Source organism: Staurois parvus, unplaced genomic scaffold (genome assembly GCF_062004578.1).
Source record: "Staurois parvus isolate SC_StPar_1 unplaced genomic scaffold, SC_StPar_1.0 ptg000064l, whole genome shotgun sequence".
Classification (NCBI taxonomy): Eukaryota; Metazoa; Chordata; class Amphibia; order Anura; family Ranidae; genus Staurois; species Staurois parvus.
In genome coordinates this window covers 7647710-7674646 of record NW_028317860.1, presented here as the reverse complement: position 1 = coordinate 7674646, position 26937 = coordinate 7647710, and the positions used below count along the sequence as shown (strand labels likewise).

Genomic DNA, 26937 nt, shown 5'->3' with positions numbered 1-26937 from the left:
GCGACGGAGCGGGGATCTCTGGGAAGGCGCGCAGACAAGGCGCGCTGACCCATAATGCATTCATTCATGACATGTGATCGCATTAGCCAATCAGCAGCCAGCCAGCCAGCACTGTGTAATGGTGGAGCTATAAATTGCGGCCATCTTAGAATTCTCCATTAGCCTCCGGTCATTCAAGAGAGACAGACCTGTCTGTATTAGGGACAGAGTTAGGGCCACAGAGACTTTAGGGCCACAGAATCGTTACTCAGGGACACAGAATCGTTACTCGGGGACACAGAATCGTTACTCGGGGACACAGAATTGTTACTCAGGGACACAGAATTGTTACTCAGGGACACAGAATCGTTACTCAGGGACAGACACAGAATTGTTACTCAGGGACACAGAATTGTTACTCAGGGACACAGAATCGTTACTCAGGGACACAGAATTGTTACTCAGGGACACAGAATCGTTACTCAGGGACACAGAATTGTTACTCAGGGACACAGAATTGTTACTGAGGGACACAGAATCGTTACTCAGGGACACAGAATTGTTACTCAGGGACACAGAATCGTTACTCAGGGACAGACACAGAATTGTTACTCAGGGACACAGAATCGTTACTCGGGGACACAGAATTGTTACTTTCTGCTTCACAACCACTATTGAATTAAAGAGTATGTCAGACAACACGCAGAGGAGTGGCAGAGGAGGCAATGTTTCAGGAGCGAGCAGACGTGGCAGCAGAGGAAGGGGTCGAGGCAGCACTAGTCGCAGCCAGAGGCCAGTGCTCCCGGTGTCATCCAGCGGTCGTGTCTCCACCGACAACCCTGCCGTCATCGATTGGTTGACTCGGTCGTCTTCCTCTTCCCAGGTCACCTCTGACACCTACAGCCAACGGTCGGTGGGTACGTCAGACACAACCGTTAGTTGGCATGGCCCGGGAGCAAGCCCACTGAAATCACGTGTCCTCTACCTGCCCCTGTCCTTTGGTGTTCCCTCACCAAGCGAAGTATCGCATGCTGTGGGCTCAGCCCCACTGTACAGTGAGGAAGAGCTAACAGAGGGCGGTCAGGAACGGGGGGAGACATCCGCCTCTTCAGCAGCCAGGCGAAGAAGTACTGGCGAGGAGAGTGGCTTGGTAGCCGGTCTAGAGACAGGTCTGTCTCCTGACCCACACGCAGCCGAGGGGGCTAGTAGTGACGCGGAGACCCTAATTGATGATGATGAGGCTGATCGCACTTGGCAGCCTCGTCGTCATCAGGCTATTGCTTCCGCATCATCAGGAGAAGAGGGTGCCAGCTTACCAGCGAGCAAAACAGTCGGTGGGTTGCCCAGGAGGCAGCAGGGTCGCAGCAGTGTCAGTGGAGGCAAACGGCCACGGAGTAGAGCACCAGCTCCACTGCAGCCTACCACCACGGCCAGTAGTGGTGCCGGTGTGCACGGAGGAAGTAGCAGTCAGCCAGTGAGGAGTAGCGGGGGCAAAGTTTCCTACTCGGCGGTGTGGCAATTTTTCGTCAAGCCGCCCGAGGAAGTAAACGTAGCCGTATGTCGACTATGTGGCCAGAAAGTCAAGCGTGGCCAGGGGGCCCATGTTGGGACTACAGCATTGCGTCAGCATATGCAGCATCGCCATTCGGTGGCCTGGGAAAACCGTGATAAAGATACGGCGGTTCTGCCTGCCCCAGCCCCCGCTCCATCACCCGCTCCGTTACTTGCTCCGTCACCCGACGTCAATCGCCCTCTATCAGCCAGTCAAGGCTCCAACACCTCTGCTGAGGGGAGTTGTCGCTCGTTGGCATCTTCCGCTCGTTCAGATGCTCCTTCTCCTGCTACTCCTCTTCACGGATTCCGTCAGCAGTCTTTCTTGGAATCCGTTTCCAAGAGACAACAGTTTGCGAGCACGCACCTGACGGTGCAGAAGCTGAACGTCCTCCTGTCCAAGTTACTGGTGCTGCAGTCCCTCCCTTTCCAAGTGGTGGACTCAGCACCTTTCCAAGAAATGATGGCTTGTGCTGAGCCGCGGTGGAGAGTGCCAAGCCGGCATTTCTTCGCCAAAAACGCAGTGCCAGCCCTGCATTCACATGTAGAAGAGATGGTGGGCCAGTCTTTGAGCATGTCGGTCTCTGCCAAAGTGCACGGCAGCGCCGACGTGTGGAGCTGTAACTACGGTCAGGGACAGTACATGTCATTTACGGCCCACTGGGTGAACGTGGTGCCGGCACAGCCGCACCAGCAACTTGGACAGGTCACACCGCTTTTGCCTCCACGTTTGCACGTCCTTGGTCCAGCAAAGATGTCCGCCTCTACCACCTCTTCTTCCGCCGTGTCCTCAGCCGCCACCCCCGTGCCAAGTCCCATTACCCGACCGGCATATCACATGTGCAGGGCGCAACGGTGTCACGCTGTGCTGCACCTGGTATGCCTTGGCGAACGTAGTCACACAGGGGAGGAACTTCTGAGTGTAATGAACAGAGAAATCGACAGATGGCTGTCTCCGCGCAAACTGAAAATCGGAACCATGTTGACCGACAACGGAAAGAACATGGTGTCTGCTCTGCGTCAAGGAAGGTTGTGCCATGCGCCATGCATGGCTCACGTGTTCAATCTGGTTGTCAAGCGGTTCCTAAAATCCACCATCCCACTGCAAGACATCCTTAAAATGTCACGTAAACTTTGCATGCATTTCAGCCATTCCTACACCGCAAAGCACACCCTCCTTGAGCTGCAGCGGCAGAACGGAATTCCACATCATCGCCTGATCTGCGACGTTGCAACAAGGTGGAATTCAACCCTACATATGTTAGACCGCCTTTACGAACAGCGAAAGGCCATCACCGATTTCCTGATGTTACAAGTGGATAAAGGTACTCCCCTGTGTAACTTAGATGTCAGCCATTGGCAGCTCATGCGTGACACCTGCCGCTTGCTCAGGCCCTTTGAGGAGGCCACGCTATTCGTGAGTCGGCAGGACTATGGGATAAACGACGTCATTCCTCTGTTGCACGTCCTGGAACAAATGCTGTTAACAATGGCTGGTCAGGGTGCGGTAGACGTGGCTCACAGATCTCAACGCCACATGACCCCTGTGGGGGCAGGACAGGAAGAAGAGGAGGAGGTAGAGGAGGACATTGGTGCTCAGGAATTATTGAGTGAAATGGGTGGTTTTTCCACTCAGCGGACAGGAGTGGAGGAGCAGGAGCATCTGGTAGAGGAGGAGGAGGAGGAGACAGAGGACCCAGACGCACCGTGGCAGTATGCTGTGGAGATGGAGGCAGGGAGTCCCTCGCATTCCTTGGCACAAATGGCCCATAGCATGCTCGGTTGCTTGCGTAGCGACAGCCGAATAATAACCATCAGACAGAGGGATGACTTTTGGCTGTCCACCTTGTTGGACCCTCGCTACCGTTCAAAAATGGTGGCCTTTTTCACACCTGCTGAGAGGGAGGCCAAAATAAAGTACTATAAAAACCACCTATGTAGTCAGTTGGTCTCTGCCTTTCTGCGCCAACGTCCATCCTCAGACACTGTGGGCCCTGTGCGCTCGCGTTCCGCTGCCATGGCAGCAGGGGAGGGGTGGGGTGGTAGGAGCAGTGGCAGCTCCACCAGCAGCGGCTGCCTCAGTCTGCAGTCGATGATGAGTAGCTTTCTTCACCAGCGCAGTGAGGAAACTACTAACCAGCCGCAGCAGCAGCAGCATCAGGTGGAGCTGGAGCAGGACCTCAAACAACAGGCTCGGGCCTACTTGGACAGCACCCTGCCAACCGAGGTAGACAATCCCCTTGACTACTGGGCAACGAAACTTGACCTTTGGCCCCAACTAGCTGAATTTGCCCTTGAAAGGCTGTCATGCCCGGCCAGTAGCGTGGCATCGGAGCGCGTGTTTAGTGCGGCAGGAGGTATTGTAACTCCGCGGAGGACACGACTGTCCACCCAAAGTGTGGAGAGACTCACGTTTGTGAAAATGAATCAGGCGTGGATTAGTCTGGATTTCAAACCACCAGTTCCTGACACAACTGACTAAATCTGCCATGAATCATGCCCCAAACATGTTATTATTTTTAACATAGGCCTCTGTATGGCCTTCAATTTAAGCTGCTTACGCTTCGCCACTCTGCCATGGGCCCCTGTACCACCTCCTCTTGCTCCTGCCAGGTCCAGAGTGTGTCATGGGTCCCTGTACGGCCTCCCATTGCTGCTGACTTCATCACCAGACTCTGCCATGTGCCACTTTCAGGTCTCCTTACACTGTTGGTGGGTTCCATTTTGTGATAGGGTGCTGTATGGCCTTCCATTGCTGCTGCCTCCACCGCCACCCTGCGCCATGTGCCTGTCGTCTGCTCACGCTGCTGACGGCTTCCGCTTTTTAACCTAGGCCTGTGTATGGCTTCCGAATACTGCTGCCTCCACCGCCACCCTGCGCCATGTGCCTCTGTCGTCTGCTCACGCTGCTGACGGCTTCCGCTTTTTAAACTAGTCCTGTGTATGTCTTCCGAATACTGCTGCCTCCACCGCCACCCTGCGCCATGTGCCACTTTCAGGTCTCCTTACACTGTTGGTGGGTTCCATTTTGTGATAGGGTGCTGTATGGCCTTCCATTGCTGCTGCCTCCACCGCCACCCTGCGCCATGTGCCTCTGTCGTCTGCTCACGCTGCTGACGGCTTCCGCTTTTTAACCGAGGCCTGTGTTTGGCTTCCGAATACTGCTGCATCCACCGCCACCCTGCGCCATGTGTCTCTGTCGTCTGCTCACGCTGCTGACGGCTTCCGCTTTTTAACCTAGGCCTGTGTATGGCTTCCGAATACTGCTGCCTCCACCGCCACCCTGCGCCATGTGTCTCTGTCGTCTGCTCACGCTGCTGACGGCTTCCGCTTTTTAACCTAGGCCTGTGTATGGCTTCCGAATACTGCTGCCTCCACCGCCACCCTGCGCCATGTGCCTCTGTCGTCTGCTCACGCTGCTGACGGCTTCCGCTTTTTAACCGAGGCCTGTGTTTGGCTTCCGAATACTGCTGCATCCACCGCCACCCTGCGCCATGTGTCTCTGTCGTCTGCTCACGCTGCTGACGGCTTCCGCTTTTTAACCTAGGCCTGTGTATGGCTTCCGAATACTGCTGCCTCCACCGCCACCCTGCGCCATGTGCCTCTGTCGTCTGCTCACGCTGCTGACAGCTTCCGCTTTTTAACCGAGGCCTGTGTTTGGCTTCCGAATACTGCTGCATCCACCGCCCACCCACTGCTGCTGCCAGGCCCATAATCTGTCATGGGCCCCTGTACCGCCTCCTCATGCTGCTGCCAGGTCCAGAGTGTGTCATGGGTCCCTGTACGGCCTCCCATTGCTGCTGTCTCCATCGCCACACTCTGCCATGTGCCACTTTCAGGTCTCCTCACACTGCTGGTGGGTTCCATTTTGTCATAGGGTGCTGTATGACCTCCCATTGCTGCTGCCTCCACCGCCACACTGTGGCTCCACACTCTGGTTTTGGCCCCGTGACTGCCCAAATGAGTGAAGTGTGCGGTGATTCTAAGATCGACGGCACTCATCTGCATGTCATACTGACTGACAGTATTAGTTCTCTTCCCCAGCAGACTCCAAGGGCATTTAAATTAAAGGTACAGTGTTCTGCACTAATATAAAGGCTCTCTGAAGCCTAGAAACACCCTTTTTATAAGTTAAATTCGCAGCGAATATATTCGCCTCGAATCGAATTTATTCTTCGAATTCGGCGAATCAGCCGAATCGAATTTTTGAATAATTCGCTCATCTCTAATTAACACACATTGGTAGGGTTATTAGAATTAGACTGGTCACTTTATTATTATTATTTTACAGGATTTATATAGCGCCAAGAGTTTGCTCAGCGCTTTACAATATAACGGGAGACAATACAACAACAATACAGTTCAATACAAGAGGGATAGGAGGCCCTGCTCCTTGGAGCTTACGATCTAGGAGGGAGGGGCTAGTGGTACAAAAGGTAGTAACTGTGGGGGATGGACTGGTTGGAAGAGTATTAGATTCCAGTATTAGCTGAGGGCATGATAGGCTTCCCTGAAGAGATAGGTTTTCAGAGATTGCCTAAAAGTGATCAGAGTAGGCGATAGTCTGATAAATTGGGGTAGAGAGTTCCAGAGGATGGGGGAAGCTCTGGAGAAGTCCTGGAGATGAGCATGGGAGGAGGAGACAAGGGAGCTAGAGAGTAGGAGGTCTTGCGAGGAGCAGAGAGTATGGTTTGGGTGATATTTAGAGACAAGATCGTTGATGTAATTTGGGGCAGAGTTATAAATGACTTTAAACATTATTGTTAGTGTTTTGAATTGTATCCGTTGGGCAATGGGAAGCCAGTGGAGGGATTGGCAAGAGGGGTGGCAGATACAGTAAGGTGGATGATTCTGGCAGCAGCATTCATGATAGGCTGAAGAGGGGATAGCCTGCGATTCGGTAGGCCAATGAGGAGGGAGTTACAATAGTCAAGGCGAGATATAACAAGGGAGTGGATAAGTTGCTTAGTGGTTTCCAAGGTTAGGAACGGGCGTATCTTGGAGATGTTGCAGAGGTGAAGTCTACAAGATTTGGACAGTGATTGGATTTGGGGCTGAAAGGACAGATGGGAGTCTAGAATTACACCTAGTACCCTGGCATGAGGGGAGGGACTGATGACTGTGTTATTGATCTTGATGGAAAAGTCAGGGGAGGGGGCATGGGCTGGGAGGAATACTAAGAGCTCAGTTTTGGAAAGATTGAGTTTGATGAAGTGGAGTGACATCCATGCCGGTATGTCACTTAGTAGGTTAGTGATGCGAGAGGAGACTGAAGGGGTGAGGTGAGGGGTAGAAAGATAGATTTGTGTTTCATCAACATTGAGATGGTACTTAAAGCCATGGGAGTTTATCAAGTGACCAAGGGAGGAGATGTAGAGGGAGAAGAGAATGGGTCCAAGGACAGAACCTTGAGGGACCCCTACAGAAAGAAGGAGTGAAGAGAAGGAGGCAGCATTATAGGTAACACTGAAGGAGCGCTGTGATAGGTAGGAGGAGAACCAGGAGAGAGCAGAGTTTTCTGAGGCCAAGAGAGTGGAGTTTTTTGAGAAGGAGGGGATGGGATACATTGATCTGTATATCCTTTTGATTCTAATAAATTGTGACATCTCCATGAATGTTAAATTATAAAAGCACTATAAAAGGTGTATTTAATATATCATTGGATGAGTGTAACATAACTTACTGATGAAAAGCGTGTAATCTTCTGAAGACTGCAGTTTTGCTAAATACAGCAATAATCTTTCCACATAGGATATCCTTGTCCATTCCTTACAGAAAATAAATGGATTTTCTAATAACAGAGTGTCTGGGGAAGTGAACTGCTTCTAGGAAACTCAAACAATGTTTTACCATTAATTAATAGTGTATAACAATTCTGCACTTAACTTGACAAACTACCAAGAAATAAATATACTTCTTGGGAAAGTTAGGTGATGCTCTTAATTAAAATTTCCTGTACACTCACATGAGCCTGAAAGTCATTAAGTCAAGGCATGGTGATAAATCTCTATTGACTGATAGGCAATGAAACTAGATTGTTGATTTTATTTTTACTTACATGTTTACTTTTATTATAATTATATAGGTTATACATTGCTGAGGAATAAATCATTGGACATAGTGAAGTCTCAGCGGAGATCAATGGCATGTCATTGATTTCACTGGATGCTTTCCTGGAATAGAATGAACATTTCTCTGACTTGCTCTCTAGGGTTATTCTTTTGAAAATGCAGTCAATCAATGACATAATACAATTATCTCTACAGTGTATGGCAAGAAAAATAGAAAGCCCTGTTAAATACTATTGGACCAAGCTTGGCCCAGATAAGTGTAGCCACACACCGTGGCAGTGACTCAAGGATCCTATAGCAACCCAGTATTAAAAGGACAAGTGTACCTTTATAACAATTACTTTAACCCATCCTAATGTGCTCTCTTGAACTACTCTATAGGACCTCCCCTTCCCCCATTCCAGATTTTATTTTACCTCAGTTTGTCAGTACCACAGAAACTGCGAGCTTGAATGTTCACAGCCTGTCCTGTTAAAATTCTCTCTTGCTCTGACTGCGCCAGTGCAGTGAGTTTTCATAAGCCTGTATGTGGCCCTCTCTGGAAAATGGAAATGCTTAGAGTATGCATCCCTACAACTCCATGAGAGTTATTACAGTATGTCACAATATCACTTTTTATTTTCAAAAATCTACACATTAGTACTTGATTTCTAGGTAAATTACAGTGCCTAGGCAGATTAATCATCTTGTAGTGCATTGTATAATATAAACTGTTGAAATGTGGAGTTCAGTTTGCAGCTGTGGGTTAAGGCACATGTAGCAATACCCCCTTAGGAGTTGCTGAGTTGGCTTTTTACTGGGCGGAGTCTGAGCATGGCGGTGCAGGAGAGCACGCTGTGAGTGCTCTCTGGTAAACCTCTATAGCTGCCACCCTGAGAAACCTCATGTAGTGGTGTGTGGAGCCCTACCTGAGTCAGCTGAGCCTGGGACATGGGATGCTGGAGCTGAGAGAGGGACAGGAGTGGAAGCTGGCCCCGATCCCTAGGAGATGATCCCCTGGCAACTTGAGAGAAGGCGATGGGGTTGCCGAGGTGACGGAGTGACACGGCGTGACCACGTGGTCAGCCGCAAAGGAGCATTGGGAAGGGGAGAAGCTGACCAGCGCTCAGAGGAGAGGAAGATGCTGGTTTAATCCCAAACCCGCCGGGCAGCAGAGGCAGTGGAGGCAGCAGTCGGATACCCACCAGCAGATGACAGGGGACTGTAGGGACCCTATAGGAATCCCCCCGGGGCACATCCCAGGAGAGAGAGGCGGACAGCAGTGGTCTGGGGACAGCTCACAGGAGAACTTTCATGAAGGAGGGTGAGTGAAGATGGCCTAAGTTGATAGTAAACTGTGAATCTATGGTGTCTTGGACTGTGTGATATGTATTTAAAAATCCTGCAAAGGAGAGCAGGGGGATTCCCAGGGGGATTTTAGGACATTTGAAAGAAGATAAGAGGTTATTGGCCAGGGAAGAGAAGAGGAAAGGAAGGGTTAACTGATAAAGAACAGACCAATGCTGGCACCCTAATATATATCCTAAAGTCTCCCTCTAGGCTGATTAAAGAGAAATAGATACACAGAAGGGATGAAGAATAAGGGTGCTAAAGGAAGCGGACTTAAAGGTTCTCAGACGGGTACGATTACAAAATATACGTCCCAGGGGAATGTGACTCCAGAAAGGTCTCAAGGTGCAAGTGAAAAAGGGGAAATGAAAATCAGCCTGGAAAACAGCCCTAGATTATCGTTGGACCTGAATAGTAGTAGTAGCCAACAAAGGTCAGAAAACATAGAGAGGAAGGACCTGGAAAATTAGTTACAAGTGCCGAATAAGAGAGAAATGGCAGAAATGTTTAAAAACCTGGAAAAAGTCTTAAAGCAAGAAATGACAACTATACGACAGGATTTGGGGCATCTGTTATTGAGAGTGGAAGAAACGGAGGAAAAAGTTAAAAATCATACCCAAAACATCTCAGATTTAGGAAAAAGGATTGCTACTATTGGGAACACTCAGAAAAAATTGCTGTATAAGATGGAAGAACAAGAAATCAGAGATAGGAGAAACAACCTTAGGATACGAGGAGTCCCAGAAATCTTTAAAGGAGAAGAATTGAGAGAAACAGTTTGTAAAATTTTTAACTCCATTCTGGATAGACCTGAAACAGAGTTAGTCAAGTTGGAGGGAGTCTATAGATCAGGAAAGTTTCATCAAGGAAAGGAGAAGGAAAAACCAAGAGATACAATTGCTCATCTGCACAAGTATGGGGAAAAGGAGGAGATTTGGAGAAGGATTAAAGGAAAAACAATTATTAAGTATGGAGAAATGAACATTTAGATCTTTGCGGATTTATCACCTGAGACTTTGTGGAGAAGGAGATTTTTGAAACCCCTGCTTGAGCAGATGAGAGAACGGAATGTACACTATAGATGGGGTAAACCAGAGTGTTTGGAAGAATGGTCTTACAGCATATCTGAGATTTCCAGAGGACCCGATGGACTGGAATTACATAGAACAATTATTAGCGGGTGGGAAGAAGAGGGAGAAATGGATGTTAGGGGAAAGGAGGTTTGGCAGACTGTTAGAACAGGGAAATGAGGAGTTGTAGAGAGGTGTGGGGTTTTTTTTTTTTGTCTTTTTCTTTTTGTCCCCTCACCACTTTTTCCTTCCGATGACGTTTCCTCTAGATGATAACTCATTGGAGCTTCGTGGGTTTTTTTTTCCTCTCTTCACGCACCGTGGAAAATAAAGCTATTAGAAATAAACAGATAGATGGAGGGTAATTGGGGTGGTTGGAAGGAGGGAGTGCCGTTCATGAGTGGAGTTTAGCCCTAAGGTTCAATCAAGGGTGGATATAGACCCACAAATGATTAATAGGCAAATTAGAGGCCTAAAAATGGGAGGGGTATTGGGAGGGGAGTAACAGGGGAGGGTGGGTAGGAGGGAATGGGGAAGGTGTACTAAAATTAACACTCTGCATAAGGAAGGGAAGTGCAAGGGAATTGAGGGTGGAAAAGAGAAAATTGAGGAGAAAAAAAGAGATTCAAGAAATATGGAAGAGTTACGGTTTATAACATAATAATGTGAATGGGCTGAATTGTCCTGGGAAAAGATTTAAGCTATTCAAGGAGTTGCAACATAGAGAAGCTTCTGTGGTCTTTTTGCAGGAGACACATCTCGAGATTAAGTCAAACATTAAGTTGAATTCTAGAAACTACCCAACATGGTTTTACGCAGATTCCCCAATTAAGAGGGCAAAGGGAGTAGCAATAGGGCTTGCAAAAAACATAAGATTTGAGCTGGAGGAAAGAGTAATAGATACAGAGGGGAGATTTCTGTTTTTGAGAGGTAGGTTACAAGAAATGGAATGTACAATTGCGAATATTTATTACCCAAATAAGAGACCGGAGTTATATTTGAAAGGTGTTTTGAGAAAATTGATGGCCTTTAAAAACAGTGCTTGATAGTGGCAGGGGACTTGAATTTTTGTATGGATCCAAAAATAGATACGACCTCTCCGGTGCAGCAAGAGGGAGGTAGGTCTCTGAGAATGTAAAAGAAGGTGATGCATGAGTGCCAACTGGTGGATATTTGGAGAATAATACATGGAAAAGAGAGAGACTATACCTTCTTCTCTAATGCACACGAGATGTACTCGAGATTGGACTATACATTGGTGGATCATCAACTTATCGAGATGGTGGCTAAAGTAGAGATAGAGGCAATGTCTCTCTCAGACCATGCCCCTGTTACATTGAAATTAGGGTGGGGGAGGTGGTGGACAGGGGGTATTGGATGGAAGTTGAATGAGGCTCTTCTCCTGGATCAGGAGATTGATCAGAAGATTAGAGAAGAGATTGAAAGATTTTTTCAGGAGAATGAGACAGGGGAAGTGTCGGTGGCCACAGTATGGGAGTCCCACAAGGCCTACATAAGAGGTATACTGATTGCATCCGGGGCAAAAAAGAAGAGGGAAAGAAGAGAGAAAATTGTTGGACTGTTAAAAGAAATATTTGACCTGGAGCAGATACATAAAAATAGAACAAAAGAGATAAGACAGAAGATAACAAAAAAGAAAGAAGAACTAGAGATACTGATGGAAGAGGAGAGGAGAAGAGTTTTTAATAAAGTGGCAAGTGAGAGGTATAGATGTGGGAGATAGACCAGGAAAATATTTAATAAGAGCCTTGAGGAAAAAAGAAAAACAGGAATTATATAGAAAAAATAAGAAACCCCAAGGGAGAAACAGTTCATTCTACTAAAGAGATCGCCAAGGTTTTTAAGGAATATTATAGCAAGCTGTATAATATCACTTCCCAGGATTCAATAAATAAAAGTGGAAATGTGAGTAGAGAAAAAAGAAGGATATATTTAAAAAACGCTGGACTATTGAAGTTAAGTGAAGATCAACTGATTTCCCTTGATTTAGAAATTACGCAGGAGGAAATAAAAATAGCATTATAAAGTACTATGACGGGAAAAAGCCCAGGCCCATACGGTTATACTGTGAGGTACTATAAAAAAATGTAGTGATTTGTTGATACCGAAATTGAAGAAATATATGAATGCTCTAGGTGGGGAGATGGAGATGAGGCAAGAATCTTTACAGGCCCATGTGGTGCTTATTCAAAAGGAAGGGAAGGATGCTTCTCAGTGCTCTAACTATAGACCAATCTCACTTTTGAACATAGACACTAAGTTACATGCAAAGGTTTTAGCAAATAGGTTGAAAGATTTAATGCCAGATTGGATCCAGGGGGACCAGGTGGGATTTGTACCTGGGAGGGAGGGTAGAGACAATGGGTTGAGAACTTTGTTGCTTATCCAAAAAGCCAGGAAGGGGAAAATTCCGGCGGCGGTGCTCTCAATCGATGCTGAAAAAGCATTCGATAGAGTAGATTGGAGTTTTATGATGGACACTCTGGAGACTCTAGGATTGGGAGTTAGAATGAGAGAGTGGATAGGAAAATTGTACAGAAGCCCTCCGCGGTTATTTTGGTTAACGGAGAGAGGTCGGAACCTATAGGGATGTCAAATGGAAAAAGACATGGATGCCCACTGTCCCCATTGTTGTATGTATAATCATTGGAACCTTTACTGGCAACAATTAGGAAAAATATGGACATAAAAGGAATACAGATAGGAGGAATTGAACATAAAGTGGCTGCTTTTGTGGACAATCTGTTGTTCTATGTGGGAAATCCTAGGATAACACTCCCAAATTTAATGAAGAGTTTAAAGGATTATGGGGAGTTATCAAATTTGAAAATTAACCCAACAAAAACTGAGATCTTAAATGTAAATCTTCCAAATAGTGAAAAAGAAAAGATACAAAAAGAATTCCCTTTTATATGGAAAGATAGATAAAATATCTATGGGTTAAACTCACTGCTTCACATACGAACTTGTATAAATTAAATTACATCTCACTTTTAAATGAGATTAAGGAGGAACTAAAGAAATTAGGAGGAGGTAACCCGTCTTGGATAGGGCGCATAAATCTGATAAAAATGGTAATTGTACCTAAAATCCTATTTAAATTCCAGATGATCCCAATTAGGCTTCCGGAGGTTTTTTTTAAGGTAATTAAAAAGATGTTAACAAGATACTATGGAAAAATAAAAAACCTAGAATATCTTATGATTTGCTGAGTAGAAATAAAGAGAAGGGAGGATTGGGAGTGCCAGATATGAAGAGGTATTATAGAGCAGCAGTTATTGCAAGAATTTATGACTGGACACACAATCCAGAGGGGAAAAGATGGGTTAAAATTGAAAATGAATTAAGCTGAGTTAACTTGAGTAAAAACATATGGGCACCAGCACAATATAGAGGATTAACAGATACCACGAGTGTTTATACATTAAATGTTTTAAGGGTTTGGGTTTGTGCATAAATTGCACAAGCTTATGAAGTGGGATTTTAATTCACAATTAATGTCACTGAGGAACATGGAGTATTTCCCCCCAGGTAGGGAGGAGAGCACAGGAAAATGGTTTAAAAAGGAGGATATTCATCTGAGGGATATTATGGAAGGGCAGGAATTGAGAACACTTAAGGAATTGAAAAGGGACAAAAGGGAACTTTTTATTAAGATAGATGAGTGGAGATATCATCAATTAAACATTGTCGGGAGTCTTCCGAAACCTTTGAGATTGAGAAAGGATTGGAATATGTTTGAGAGGTTGTTGGAATCACGTGGAGATGGGAAACGGGGCCCGGCAAAAGTTTATAAGATTCTCACTGAGTTAGACACACACACAAATATATAACAAAATGGGAAAGGGACTTGGGAATAGAGATAGACGAAGATAAACAGAGGAAAATATATAGATTAACACACGAGAACGTAAGCATGAGAGAGGTGGAGGTAAATTATAAGTGTTCAACAAGATGGCACATTTCACCGAACGTAGAATATAAGATGAGTGGGGAGAATACATTAGGGTGTTGGCGGGAGTGTGGAAAGATAGGTACGTTATACCACATATGGTGAGAGTGCCCAAAGATTCAAGGTTTTTGGGAGACAATGGTTCGCTTAATTGTAATAGTCTCTGGGATAAAGATAGGATTGGATCCAGAGTTGTGTTTGTTACATGGTACAGAGTTATCAGTGAACAAATACAAAGATTCGGGCAAATGGTATTATCTAAATGCGGCAAAGGGTTTGATACCTAAGTTTTGGCATAGCTCAGAGGTGCTGAGAGAAGAGGATTGGGCGGAAAGAGTGAATCAGATATGTAGACTGGAGAAACTGTATTATATGCAAGAAGACAAGATGGGGGTATATTATAGGAGGTGGGGAAAATGGGAAGATTTTGAGCCCAAGGTGAAATAGATGAAGCAGTAGAGTGGGATAGGTGAAAATAACCCTTATTTAGGAAAAGATGTAATGGAAAGATGCAGAGTGGATGGATTTATTTATTTATTTATTTATTTTTTTCTTTGGGGGGGGGGGAGGGGTAGGTTTCAGGGTGGGCGGGGATGGGTGGAGGGGGGTAATGGGAATAATGATAGCAGGGGATATAATGGATGGTTTTCTATGTTATATGAGAGTAATGATGGAACATGTATTTTATATGTAAAATAATAAAAATTTAAATAAAAAAAAAAAGGAGTTGCTGAGTTTTTGGGTCCCCCTATAGTCTTGCACAGCCAAGCAACATGCATTTTATTCCACACTGACACACTGGAGACAGTAAACTGTCCTTGAGCTTGTATTTATAGTTTTATTAAGGGATATTGAACTTGGATGGGGTTGAGGGATGTGTGGAATTCCCAAGGAACTGTATAAATGTGAGAGCAAACTCCTTAGCAACTATGTAAAGCTGTGGATAAAGAGAGTGAAAGTCTTTCCTCTGAAGAGCTCTCCAGCACTTCTGGTATACCTCCTCAGACCCCAGATGAATCCTCCTCTTCAACCAGCTGCCTGAGGAAACCCCTGAGCAAGGAGACCCAGAAGCTGCAACTTTAGTAAAGCAGCCCCAGATGAGAAGCTAGTTGAGTTTGCCACCTGAATGCCCTCTCCCCTTAGCTGGCCTAAAAGATATGGGATAACTTACTCAGTCCTCTCCTGTAAGTTTGTAGGTTGGTGCATGCCTTCAGGCTGGATCCTTCCCTGCTTACCAGGCTGTCCTCTCTCAGAGGACGGTTGAGGATGAGAGATCCTCCTTCCCAGTTACTGCCTGCAGGTCCCCTTCCAGGCTCCACACTGAAGCCTTCTCACACCATCTTCCACCTGCCACTGACCACTTCCTGAGCAGGCTCTCCCATACTTAAAGGCTGCCCTGATCCTAAACCAAACTCCTTCTTGGGGGTTGGGCAGAGTCCCATGTGTATGCAGATCAGCCCCTCCTCACCCTGTTGACTATGTTACATGTATTTGTGAATACACCCCAATCCTTGTAAGAGTATTTACATGTACACAGCTAGATCTGAGAGTTCCTACACAAAATAGGTAGTTCCATCTGCAATATACATTTATTGATAGAGGTACATAATATATACAAATTACACGCTAAGCATTATTTACAACACAATGTACAGTTTAAGTCTCTTGACTTTTACGATATTTACAATTTACCCACAAAACCATGTTTAAAATACAATGTACAATACAAGTATGAAGTTAGTTTTACCTCTCAACTTCAGGTTTAGTCATCCTGCCTGCTGTGTGTCTCATCACCAAGAGTGCTCCAGCTGGGTGACCAGGCCTTATTTCCCCCCCTCCTGTCTGTACTGTGGCTAATATAATGCTCACTAATTGGACACTGTACCTAGCCAATGTATATTGAGCGCAGCCTGATTGGAAGTTCACAGAAGGCTGCTGTTTACCACTCATGTGAGATATGCTAAGGGAACAAAAGGCCAGAACTTAAAATACAAGTTTGATGTTAGAAAGTTTTGATGCTGCAAAACACTCAATGGTTTAAATACTGTATATTTCCATCTAAAATATACTTGTAATTATGACATTATTTACATCCATTAATGGAGATTTCACTTAAACTCATTATCTAACAACCCCCACCCACTGCCTTCTTGAAATGTCTCAAGCTTTTAGAGTAGGGGAATCTGACCTGCAGAACCCTCAGCCCTGAACCCTCAGCTCTAAAGTTACCTGGCTGACTCATCCTAGGCTGACTCATCCCAGGCTGACTCATACCAGGCTGCTCTCCAGCCTGTAACTAAAAAAGCATAGCTAACTCCCCCTGGCTAACTAGAGGGGTGCTACACACACTTCCTATGGTAATTGTACTCTGCATTAACTTAACTTCTTGCCGACCGCGCATAGCCGAATGACGGCTTCACCGCGGCCGGCCAGTTCTGAGTGGACGTCATATGAACGCGCTCTCCTGCGCGCCCCAGGGGGCGCGCACCCGGCGATCTCCGTGATCGCTGTGTCCTACGGACACAGCTGATCACGTGATGTGGTGAAAGGCCGATCCCACCGGCCTTTTACCACGTGATCAGCGGTGTCCAATGACACGCTGATCAGAGGGAAATGCAAGTGCCGGTTCTCGGCTGCACTTTCCTCACGCTGTCAGATCGTGAGGAAAGTACTGCCGAGAACCGGCAGTTGTCAGAGCGGGGATCGGCACCGATCATCAGGGCACTGATGATCAGTGCCCTGATGATCGGTGCCCAGCAGTGACACCCGCATGTTCCGCCCAGCAGTGCGCCCACTAGCCCCGCCCACCCGTTCCCAGCAGTGCCCCCACCTGTGCCCAGCAGTGCCCCCACCTGTGCCCAGCAGTGCCCCCACCTGTGCCACTCTGCAGTGCCACCTACCTGTGCCCAGCAGTGCCACCTACATGTGCCCAGCAGTGCCACCCACCTGTGCCCACCCACCAGTGCCACCCACCTGTGCCCACCAGTGCCACCCACCTGTGCCCACCCACCAGTGCTGCCCACCAGTGCCACCCACCAGTGCAGCCCAGCAGTGCTGCCAGTCAGTGCCACCAGTCAGTGCCCAGGGGTTGTGCCAGTCAGTGCCACCAGTCAGTGCCCAGAAGTGATGCCAGTCAGTGCCGTCTATCAGTACCCATCATCAGTGTCACCTATCAGTGCCGCCTATCAGTGCTGCATATCAGTGCCGCCTATCCGTGACCCCTAATTAGTGCTGTCTATCAGTGCCGCCTATCCGTGCCACCTCATTAGTACTGCCTATCAGTGCCCTTTAGTGCTGCCTATCAGTGCCCATCAGTGCCGCCTATCAGTGCCCATCAGTGCCGCCTCATCAACGCAAATCAGTGAAGGAGAAAAAATACCTGTTTGAAAAATTTTATAAAAGAAACAAATAAACTTTTTTTTTTTTTTTTCAAATTTTTTGCACATTTTTAATTTATAGCGCAAAAAGTAAAGCGCCCAGTGGCGATTAAATACCACCAAAAGAAAGCTCTATTTGTGAGAAAAAAATGATCAAAATTTCATATGGGTACAATGTTGCATGACCGCGCAATTGTCAATCAAAGTGCGGCAGCGCTGAAAGCTGAAAATTGGCCTGGTAAGGAAGGGGGTATAAGTGCCTGGTAGGCAAGTGGTTAAAGACATCAAAAGACTGTGATCACATTTTAGCTAGACTAAGCAATGATCTCATAAATACAGTATGTACACCTGCAGTGAACACTTAATTGGTGTATAATGCAAGTGAGCAGATTAGAAACTTTTGTTTATTGTCATGCTTAGGGAGAAAGGGAAGCATATGCAGATACCTCTGGTCTGTTTGAAGAAGCCACTAGCCAAGCCAAGCATTCATGTTAACGACCTACCTGTCTGAACATTCTCCTATGCTTAGGGACACTTTTACCCTACATCATGTGGTGACCTGAGTGTATTGTCAGAAATGTTGCATAGCATAACTTAGGTCAATAGACCCCTCCCCCCCAAAAAAGAGGGAGTCTATTCCACATTTTCACAGCTCTCACTTTGAAGAAACCTTTCCGTGTTTGGAGATTAAATTTATTTTCCTCCAGACGTAAAGAGTGCCCCCTTGTCTTCTGTGTTGACCTCAGGGTGAATAGCTCTACACCAAGTTCACGATATGAACCACTGATGTATTTATACATGTTGATCATATCCCCCCCTTAATCTCCTCTTCTCAAGAGAGAATAAATTCACTTCCTCTAATCTTTCCTCATAGCTGAGCTCCTCCATGCCTCTTATCAGTTTAGTTGCCCTTCTCTGTACTTTCTCAAGTTTCTTAATGTTCTTTTTGTGAATTGGTGCCCAAAACTGAACTGCATATTCCAGATGAGGTCTTACTAATGATTTGTACCGGGGTAAAATGATATCTCTCTCTCTGGAGTCTATACCTCTTTTAATACAAGAGAGGATTTTGCTCGCTTTAGAAGCCGCAGCTTGGCATTGCATGCCATTATTAAGCTTGTGATCTACCAGAACCCCAGATCCTTCTTCACCATTGATTCCGCCAGTTGTACCCCACCTGGTATGTATGATGCATGCATATTCTTTATCCCCAAGTGCATAACCTTACATTTATCAACATTAAATCTCAGTTGCCCATTTAAACAGTGCATTGAGGTCGGCTTGTAAGTTGAAGACATCCTGTAAGGACGTTATTCCACTGCACAGCTTGGTGCCATCTGCAAAGACTGAAATGGGATTTTTAATCTCAGACCCTATATTGTTTATAAATATATTAAAAAGTAAGGGTCCCAACACTGAACCCTGGGCTACACCACTGATGACCCCAGACCAGAGTATGAATCATTAACCACTACTCTTTGAATACGATCTTCTAGCCAGTTTTCTATCCATTTGCATACAGATTTTTCCAAGCCTGTAGACTTTACCTTACAAATTAGCCGTGTGTGGGGAACTGTGTCAAACGCTTTTGCAAAATCCAAGTATACCATGTCCACCGCCACCCCTCTGTCCAAGGTTTTGCTCACCCCCTCATAAAAAGAAATCAGATTTGTTTGACAACTTCTGTCTTTCATGAATCCATGCTGTCTGTTGCTTAAAATATTTTTTTCCAGCAAGAACTCATCTATGTGGTCTTTTATTAAACTTTCCAGTGTCTTTCCAACTATAGAAATAGCAGTTTTACTACTACATAGCTACATTCCTGTGCAAAATCACATATGCAGCGCATCCAGAAAGTATTCACGGCGCTTAACTTTTGCCACACTTTGTTATATTACAGCATTATTCCAAAATTGATTACATTCGTGTTTATCCTCAACATTCTACAAACAATACCCCATAATGACAATGTGAAAGAAGTTCATTTTTAAATCTTTGCAATTTATTAAAAAAAAAAAAACGAAACAAACCACATGTACATAAGTATTCACAGGCTTTGCCATGACACTCAAAATTGAGCTCTGGTGCCTCCTGTTCCCACTGATTATCCTTGAGATGTTTCCACAACTTGAATGGAGTCCACCTGTGGGAAATTCAGTTGATTGGACACGATTAGGAAAGGCATAAACCTGTCTATATAAGGTCCCACAGTTAACAGTGCATGTCAGAGCACAAACCAAGCCATGAAGTCCAAGGAATTGTCCGAAGACCTCCAAGACAGGATTGTATCAATTCACAGATCTGGGGAAGGGTACAGAAAAAATTCTGCAGCATTGAAGGTCCCAATGAGCACAGTAGCCTCCTTCATCCATAAATAGAAGAAGTTTGGAACCACCAAGAATCTTCCTAGAGCGGGCTGCCTGGCCAAAATGAGCGATCGAGGGAGAAGGGCCTTAGCCAGGGAGGTAACCAATGGTCACTCTGAAAGAGCTCCAGTGTTTTTCTGTGGAGAGAGGAGAACCTTCCAGAAGAACAACCATCTCTGCAGCACTCCACTAATCCAGCCCATATGATAGAGTGGCCAGACGTATGCCACATCTCAATAAAAGGCAAATGGCAGCTCACCTGGAGTTTGCCAAAAGGCACCTGTGGGATTTTCAGACCATGAGAAACAAAACTCTTTGGTCTGATGAAACAAAGATTGAACTCTATGGTCTGAATGCCCAGCGTCATGTCTGGAGGAAACTAGGCATCGTTCACCACCTGGACAATACCATCCCTACAGTGAAGCAAGGTGGTGGCAGCATCATGCTGTGGGGATGTTTTTCAGCAGAAGGAACTGGGAGACTAGTCAGTATCAAAGGAAAGATGAATGCAGCAATGTACAGAGACATCCTTGATTAAAACCTGTTCCAGAGCGCTCTGGACCTTAGATTGGAGCAACGGTTCATCTTTCAACAGAACAACGACCCTAAGCACACAGCCCACATAACAAAGGAGTGGCTACGGGCCAAGTCTGTGAATATCCTGGAGTGGCCCAGCCAAAGCCCAGACTTGAACCTGATTGAACATCTCTGGAGAGATCTGAAAATGGCTGAGCACCTACGCTCCCCATTCAACCTGATGGAGCTTGAGAGGTACTGCAAAGAAGAATGGGAGAAATTGCCCAAAAATAGGTGTGCCAATCTTGTAGCATCATACTCAAAACGACTTGAGGCTGTAATTGGTGCTAAAGGTGCTTCAACAAAGTATTGAGCAAAGGCTGTGAATACTTTTGTACATGTGGTTTTTTTTCATTTTTTATTTTTAATAAATTGCAAAGATTTCAAAACGAACTTCTTTCACATTGTCATTATGGGGTATTGTTTGTAGAATGTTGAGGAAAAAAATTAATTTAATCCATTTTGGAATAAGGCTTTAACAACAAAATGTGGCAAAAGCTAAGAGCTGTGAATACTTTCTGGATGCACTGTATATACGTGATTTTGCACTTCCACCACACGGGGATCGCACGCGCACTGCCGGAGGATCGCTTCTGCTGTGAAATGTCACAGCACAAACCAATCTACAAGTCTCGGTGGGCAGTTGCTTGCTGGCACCAGCAGATCGTCGGTCAGGGAGGAAGAACAGAGCTGTGTCTATGTTTACATAGATACAGTTCTGTTATGACAGGGGGAGTCATGAATCCTGTGTCCCCACAGAGCTAAGAACATGATCTGTCACTTCCCATAATAAAAGCACCACCTAGTGTACATCAAGCACTTAGCTAGGCACACACTTAACCCTTTGATCACCCTAGATGTTAACCCCTTTTCAACCAGTGTCATTAGTACAGTGATTAGTGTATATTTTTAGCACTGATCACTGTATTAGTGTCACTGGCTCCCACACAGTGTCAGTTAGTGTAAAAATGTCCGCAGTCCTGCTATAAGTCAATGATCACCGCCATTACAAGTATAAAAAAAAAATTCCAGTATAGTTTGTAGATACTATAACTTTTGTGCAAACTAATCAATATACTATTATTAGGATATTTCTTTTTGCCAAAAATATGTAGCAGAATACATGATGGCCTAAATGTATTAAGAAATCTGATTTTTTTATTTTTTTATTGGATATGTTTTATAGCAGAAAATAAAAAATATTCTTTTTTGTCAAAATTGGCAGTCTTTTTTGTTTATAGCGCAAAAAGTAAAAACACAGAGGTGAAAAGAAAGCTCTATTTGTGAGAAAAAAAGGACATAAATTTAATTTGGGTACAGCCTTGCATGATCGTGCAATTGTAAGCTAGAACCACACGGGGATCGCACGCGCACTGCCGGAGGATCGCTTCTGCTGTGAAATGTCACAGCACAAACCAATCTACAAGTCTCGGTGGGCAGTTGCTTGCTGGCACCAGCAGATCGTCGGTCAGGGAGGAAGAACAGAGCTGTGTCTATGTTTACATAGATACAGTTCTGTTATGACAGGGGGAGTCATGAATCCTGTGTCCCCACAGAGCTAAGAACATGATCTGTCACTTCCCATAATAAAAGCACCACCTAGTGTACATCAAGCACTTAGCTAGGCACACACTTAACCCTTTGATCACCCTAGATGTTAACCCCTTTTCAACCAGTGTCATTAGTACAGTGATTAGTGTATATTTTTAGCACTGATCACTGTATTAGTGTCACTGGCTCCCACACAGTGTCAGTTAGTGTAAAAATGTCCGCAGTCCTGCTATAAGTCAATGATCACCGCCATTACAAGTATAAAAAAAAAATTCCAGTATAGTTTGTAGATACTATAACTTTTGTGCAAACTAATCAATATACTATTATTAGGATATTTCTTTTTACCAAAAATATGTAGCAGAATACATGATGGCCTAAATGTATTAAGAAATCTGATTTTTTTATTTTTTTATTGGATATGTTTTATAGCAGAAAATAAAAAATATTCTTTTTTGTCAAAATTGGCAGTCTTTTTTGTTTATAGCGCAAAAAGTAAAAACACAGAGGTGAAAAGAAAGCTCTATTTGTGAGAAAAAAAGGACATAAATTTAATTTGGGTACAGCCTTGTATGATCGTGCAATTGTAAGCTAGAACACAAAATGCGAGTTTTGAGTGTGCCTTCATACACAAATTATGATTGCACTACACATATCACATATTGCTGTGCATGCTAGAGTGAGTTCTTATCTTGATTCAGATACTGCTGAGCAGTAACTCTCCTGATCCAGCAGTTATCTTCCCTACACAGATTCATAAAGGAAAGCTCTGTTTTGAGTCCATTCAAAAGTCTTATCTTAGGTAAAGCCCTGATGAAGGGGGAGATTCTTCTGATCCCAAAAATGTTTTTAGTATGAACTAGTAAATGAATTTGGACTCTTATCTTTTGGTCTGGTGCTCCATCCAATAGTACATGTTTTTTCTGGTAGCCTGCTGGGGTACCTACTGGAGGGTAGCTTTGTCTATTGTGAGCACGCTAATTTGGGCCAATGAGCTCTTCAAAAGTTTTTTTCCTTTCACTACTTTGCATGAACTCACATCAAAGTCCCAGCACCTCTTGGTTGCTTTTTTCTTCATTGCAGAGTAATATAGCAAGGCATTTAAACCTGGTTACTTGGTCTAAATGAATTAATGACAGGATAAAGGGTTGTAAGCAGGACAGTATTTTTGCATATATCTTTAGCTCCACATTAATCAGGAATATGGGTCTGGAACTCGAATGAGGAGTATGGTTCTTTTGCTCTTTCAGGATCGAGGTGATGTGGACTTCCTGGAATTATCAGGGAAAGGAACAAGATACTGAGATGACATTAAAGGTTGTGTTTAGTAAGGAGGGCTAAGCTATCCTTGAACTGTTTGTAAAAAGGCACCCAAATAGCCATCAGGGCCAGGACTCTTGTATGACTTTACCATATGTAGTATCTCTTCAGTGACGAAAGAGTCTAAAAGAGTTCTAGTCACTGTCAGATCTATCTGAGGTAAGGCAGTATTGGATATATAATCTAATGGTTGTGAAGTTACTAGCTAGTTAGTAGGATCTTTCATCTGATTATGTATATTGTATAAATCTGAGTTGTATGTATGGAAGGTTGAGGCAATCATCAATTCACAGGTATGTACAATACCTATACTTAAGCAATCTACTGCATTTGTTACCAAACAGATATAAGGCCTGAAGGACACAACCCTTATGGTACTGATAGTAAGTTCTGGAAAACAGTTTTGTGGTTTGTATGCTTATGTTTTGTTTCAAGAGATTGGACATCCATGAGAAGTATGGTATCAGACAATTCTTTTTTTTTTTTTTTTTTTAGGTGCAGTTTAGGGCTTCCCATATAGTCGGTGAGGCTGTAGGGTCCTGAGCATGGTCTTGAAGAAAGTTAGAAATTGCTTAGGTTATGGCCACCTAGGTGGGTTCGTCCCTAAATAGTGTTTTGTCCAACCTCCATGAGGAGAATGGTTTGAAAGTATTAGGTAACTGGATTGAAAAAATATACTGGGAAATGATCTGACCACAGTCGAGAGCCTATGTAGGCTTGTGGCTTCCAACTAAAGACGCAGGGAGGGAGGTTGGGTGATAATCACTTCTGCTATATGAGGACCTTGTCAATCAATAACAGGTGTAATCCCTATCCATGGGGAGCAGAATGCACCAGATATCTACTAATTGGAGGCATTGGAGTTGACATTTCAGGTTATTGAGTTGTAGTAAGGAGATGTGGGGAATGTTAGACCTGGAATCTAGAGAAGGTTCTAGGGTAAATTGAAGTAGCCTCCCAAAACAGTGACACCATACTTAAATTCTCTTGTTTTTTTTGTATTAGGGAAGTGAGCACTGATGCTTGACCATGGTTGTGTACACATGTACTGACCAGGGTGAATTCTTTGTTGCAAACTTTGTATTTCTGAAAATTAACCCACCTTGGCATTTATTATTCCCTGAACATTAGAGACTGGAAGGGATAAATGTAAGCCTATAACTACCTCTCAATGGGGTGGGAAAAAAGAGCCAATGGACATAACCAGTTTCTTGGCTGGGACCCTTCCAGAAAGTGGAAAAGAAAGGGTTAAATGAAAAAAATGTAGAAGTGGATAGGTTTAGTAAGAAGATGAGTAGACATAACAACCAAGTACCCTAAGGGGATACAGCTAGACCTTTAGGAAAATGGGAGGAAAGTGGAAAAGGAAGGGAAGGGGTGGGGAAAAAGAAAAGAAGGGGGGGAAAGGGGATTGGAAAGTGGGTACGATATATCCACTTGTTTGCAGCAGATGTAGTGTATAGAGCATGAGGCCATGATCAGCAAGAGAAGCAGAAGCACCCTTCATAGCCAGAATTCATTAGCAGGGTGAGAATAATTAGATACAAGGCTATAAAGTGATAGCAGTGGAAATAAGAGGTAATATACAATAAACCTGTGTGCCATTAGGCACTCAGCATGTTCGGCAAACTCACCATAACTTGGTACTTTGATAGGTTCACTGTTTCCAAATAGTTCTGGATGGATCAAATGCGAAGGAGGAATGAGTGTAACTGACAGGGTAGCAAGTGGGCTGTAAGGCTAGGGTGGTTTGGAGATAAAGAACATATGAACAGGTTGTGTGATTTTGAGACATGAAAATCAGAGAACAAAGATGCAAATCATAAAGTAAATCTGCAAGCAACAAAGGCATTTTAAAGTTGCCAGGGAGTCTTTGTGAGAGCAGAGTGTCAGGAGGACCTGTGTTTCATCAGCAAGGGTCAAAGAATCAACAAAACAAGTCCAGACATGCCCGAGTTACTTCAGAGGGCAGACAGTATTTCACAATATCTCACACATCTCGCCTACCTGGTCTGTGCTGTATGACAGTCATCCATCTGGGTCTTCTTAGCACAGCTTTCCAAAGGCAACCAGCAGATCTTTGAGAAACAATAACAAACAGTATGTTTGCCAATTGGGCAGCAAAAAAAAAAAACAGCTATCAAGCCAGTGGTGTATCCAAAAGTTGTTGCATATAACGTAGCTGTTGGATGCAGGCAACTGGTTTATTGTCTGGACGATCCACTGGAGGAGGATCTGGGAGTACTACATGTCAGGGTGTGGGACTGTTTCCAGGGATCCAAGTTTGGTGTTGGTGTGGGTGTTGGTGGATTTGGCCAGGGTTCAAGTTCCATCAGCTGTTAAGCATAGATTTTTCTGAAGATGAGCAGATCATCAGGGGAATAAATGGCTGTTATTATGTGCCAGGAGGTGGAATGAATAGCCCCACTGATATGAGATGTCAGCCTCTGCCAATGCTATTGTCACTGGGTGTAATGTTCTTGGCTAGGATCCTCCAAGCGAGATCTGGGAGCAGGGTGATTTGAGCAACATCAAAATCAAGGGGCCCAATCTCTCAAGCATTGAGTAGGATAATTTTTTTTCAGTTTATAAAAGTGTACCCTACATAGTACATCCCTTGGTTGAGTGAGGTCAGGGTTGAGCAGCCTAGTGTTTAGTGGACCCGTTTGATTATGATGGGATCAGTTGCAGGATAATCCAGGAGAGTATTAAAAAATCCCTTGACAGTGGGTTGTAGCTCTTTCTGCCTAGTTGCCTTTAGTATACCCCATAGTAGAATATTGTTTCCTCTGTGTCAATCCTCTAAGTCATCCATGTATGACCATAGGGCTTGGATATGACCATGGTGTTCCTTGAGGACCATCTGGCGTACAATGTAGTCAGTAAGTATCTGCAAGAGTACATTTTCCACCATCTCCACTCTTGGGACCATTGCAAACTTGTTCAAAATTTAGCCATAACCCTTATATGGCTCTCCTGTATGATGAAACATTGACTCCAGGTTCCATTTGGTAAGAGGTTGAGTAAAGTATTTTGCCATGAGACACGACAAATCAGTGCTCTCCAATATCAAATTTTGTCTTCATTTGGATCAGCTATACCTGTGTTCTTAGGCTTCCTCTTGCTGCTTTTGCTCATTGGGGAGGAAAATGCAGCATGTAGAGCAGTTAAGTTTGTTTAACTAATCTTCAGGGCTAATATGTGCATGTTAATATCTGAAAAAAAAAATATTGCAAAAATAAATCTGGCAGCAAAAGTGCTAATATGCATTATGGCTCTAAGTCTCTAAAAGTTATTAAATACCTGTGTTCTATTTTTACATTACTTAGTATGTATGCAAATGAAAAAATATAACTGATGCTAGGGACACTCTAAGCTCTTTAGCTCTCTTTTTACAAATCAGACCCATATACATAATAATTACTGGACTGAATAAATTCATTCCTATGGTCATATCTTCATAAATCTCACAGTAAGTAGAATATTAATATCACATAACCTTTTAGTCAAGAGACCTTGTTCTATTACAACAGCGAGTCACAAATGCTAAGCACATTACACAATGGAAAAGCTGATAAAATGTAACACACAGTTAAAATCGTCATTAAAACAGTCACCATTGAACAACTTTCTGTAAAGATTTTTTTTAGGTACATTGGTGGCATGTGCAAATGTGTGGCATATTTTGAAAGTTTTAAAAGAGCCCTCTATCTCCATAATCTAGTACAGTAACACACAGAGTAAATGAGCCATATGGCTTGCTAAATGCCTAAA

The 26937-nt window shown here is 44.4% G+C and overlaps 1 protein-coding gene across 2 annotated transcripts in view; it reads left to right on the top strand.

The window, feature by feature from the left end:
- LOC149469690 (uncharacterized) overlaps nucleotides 1–26937 on the top strand; it is a 217326-nt gene that overhangs the window by 59601 nt on the left and 130788 nt on the right. The window lies entirely within an intron of this gene.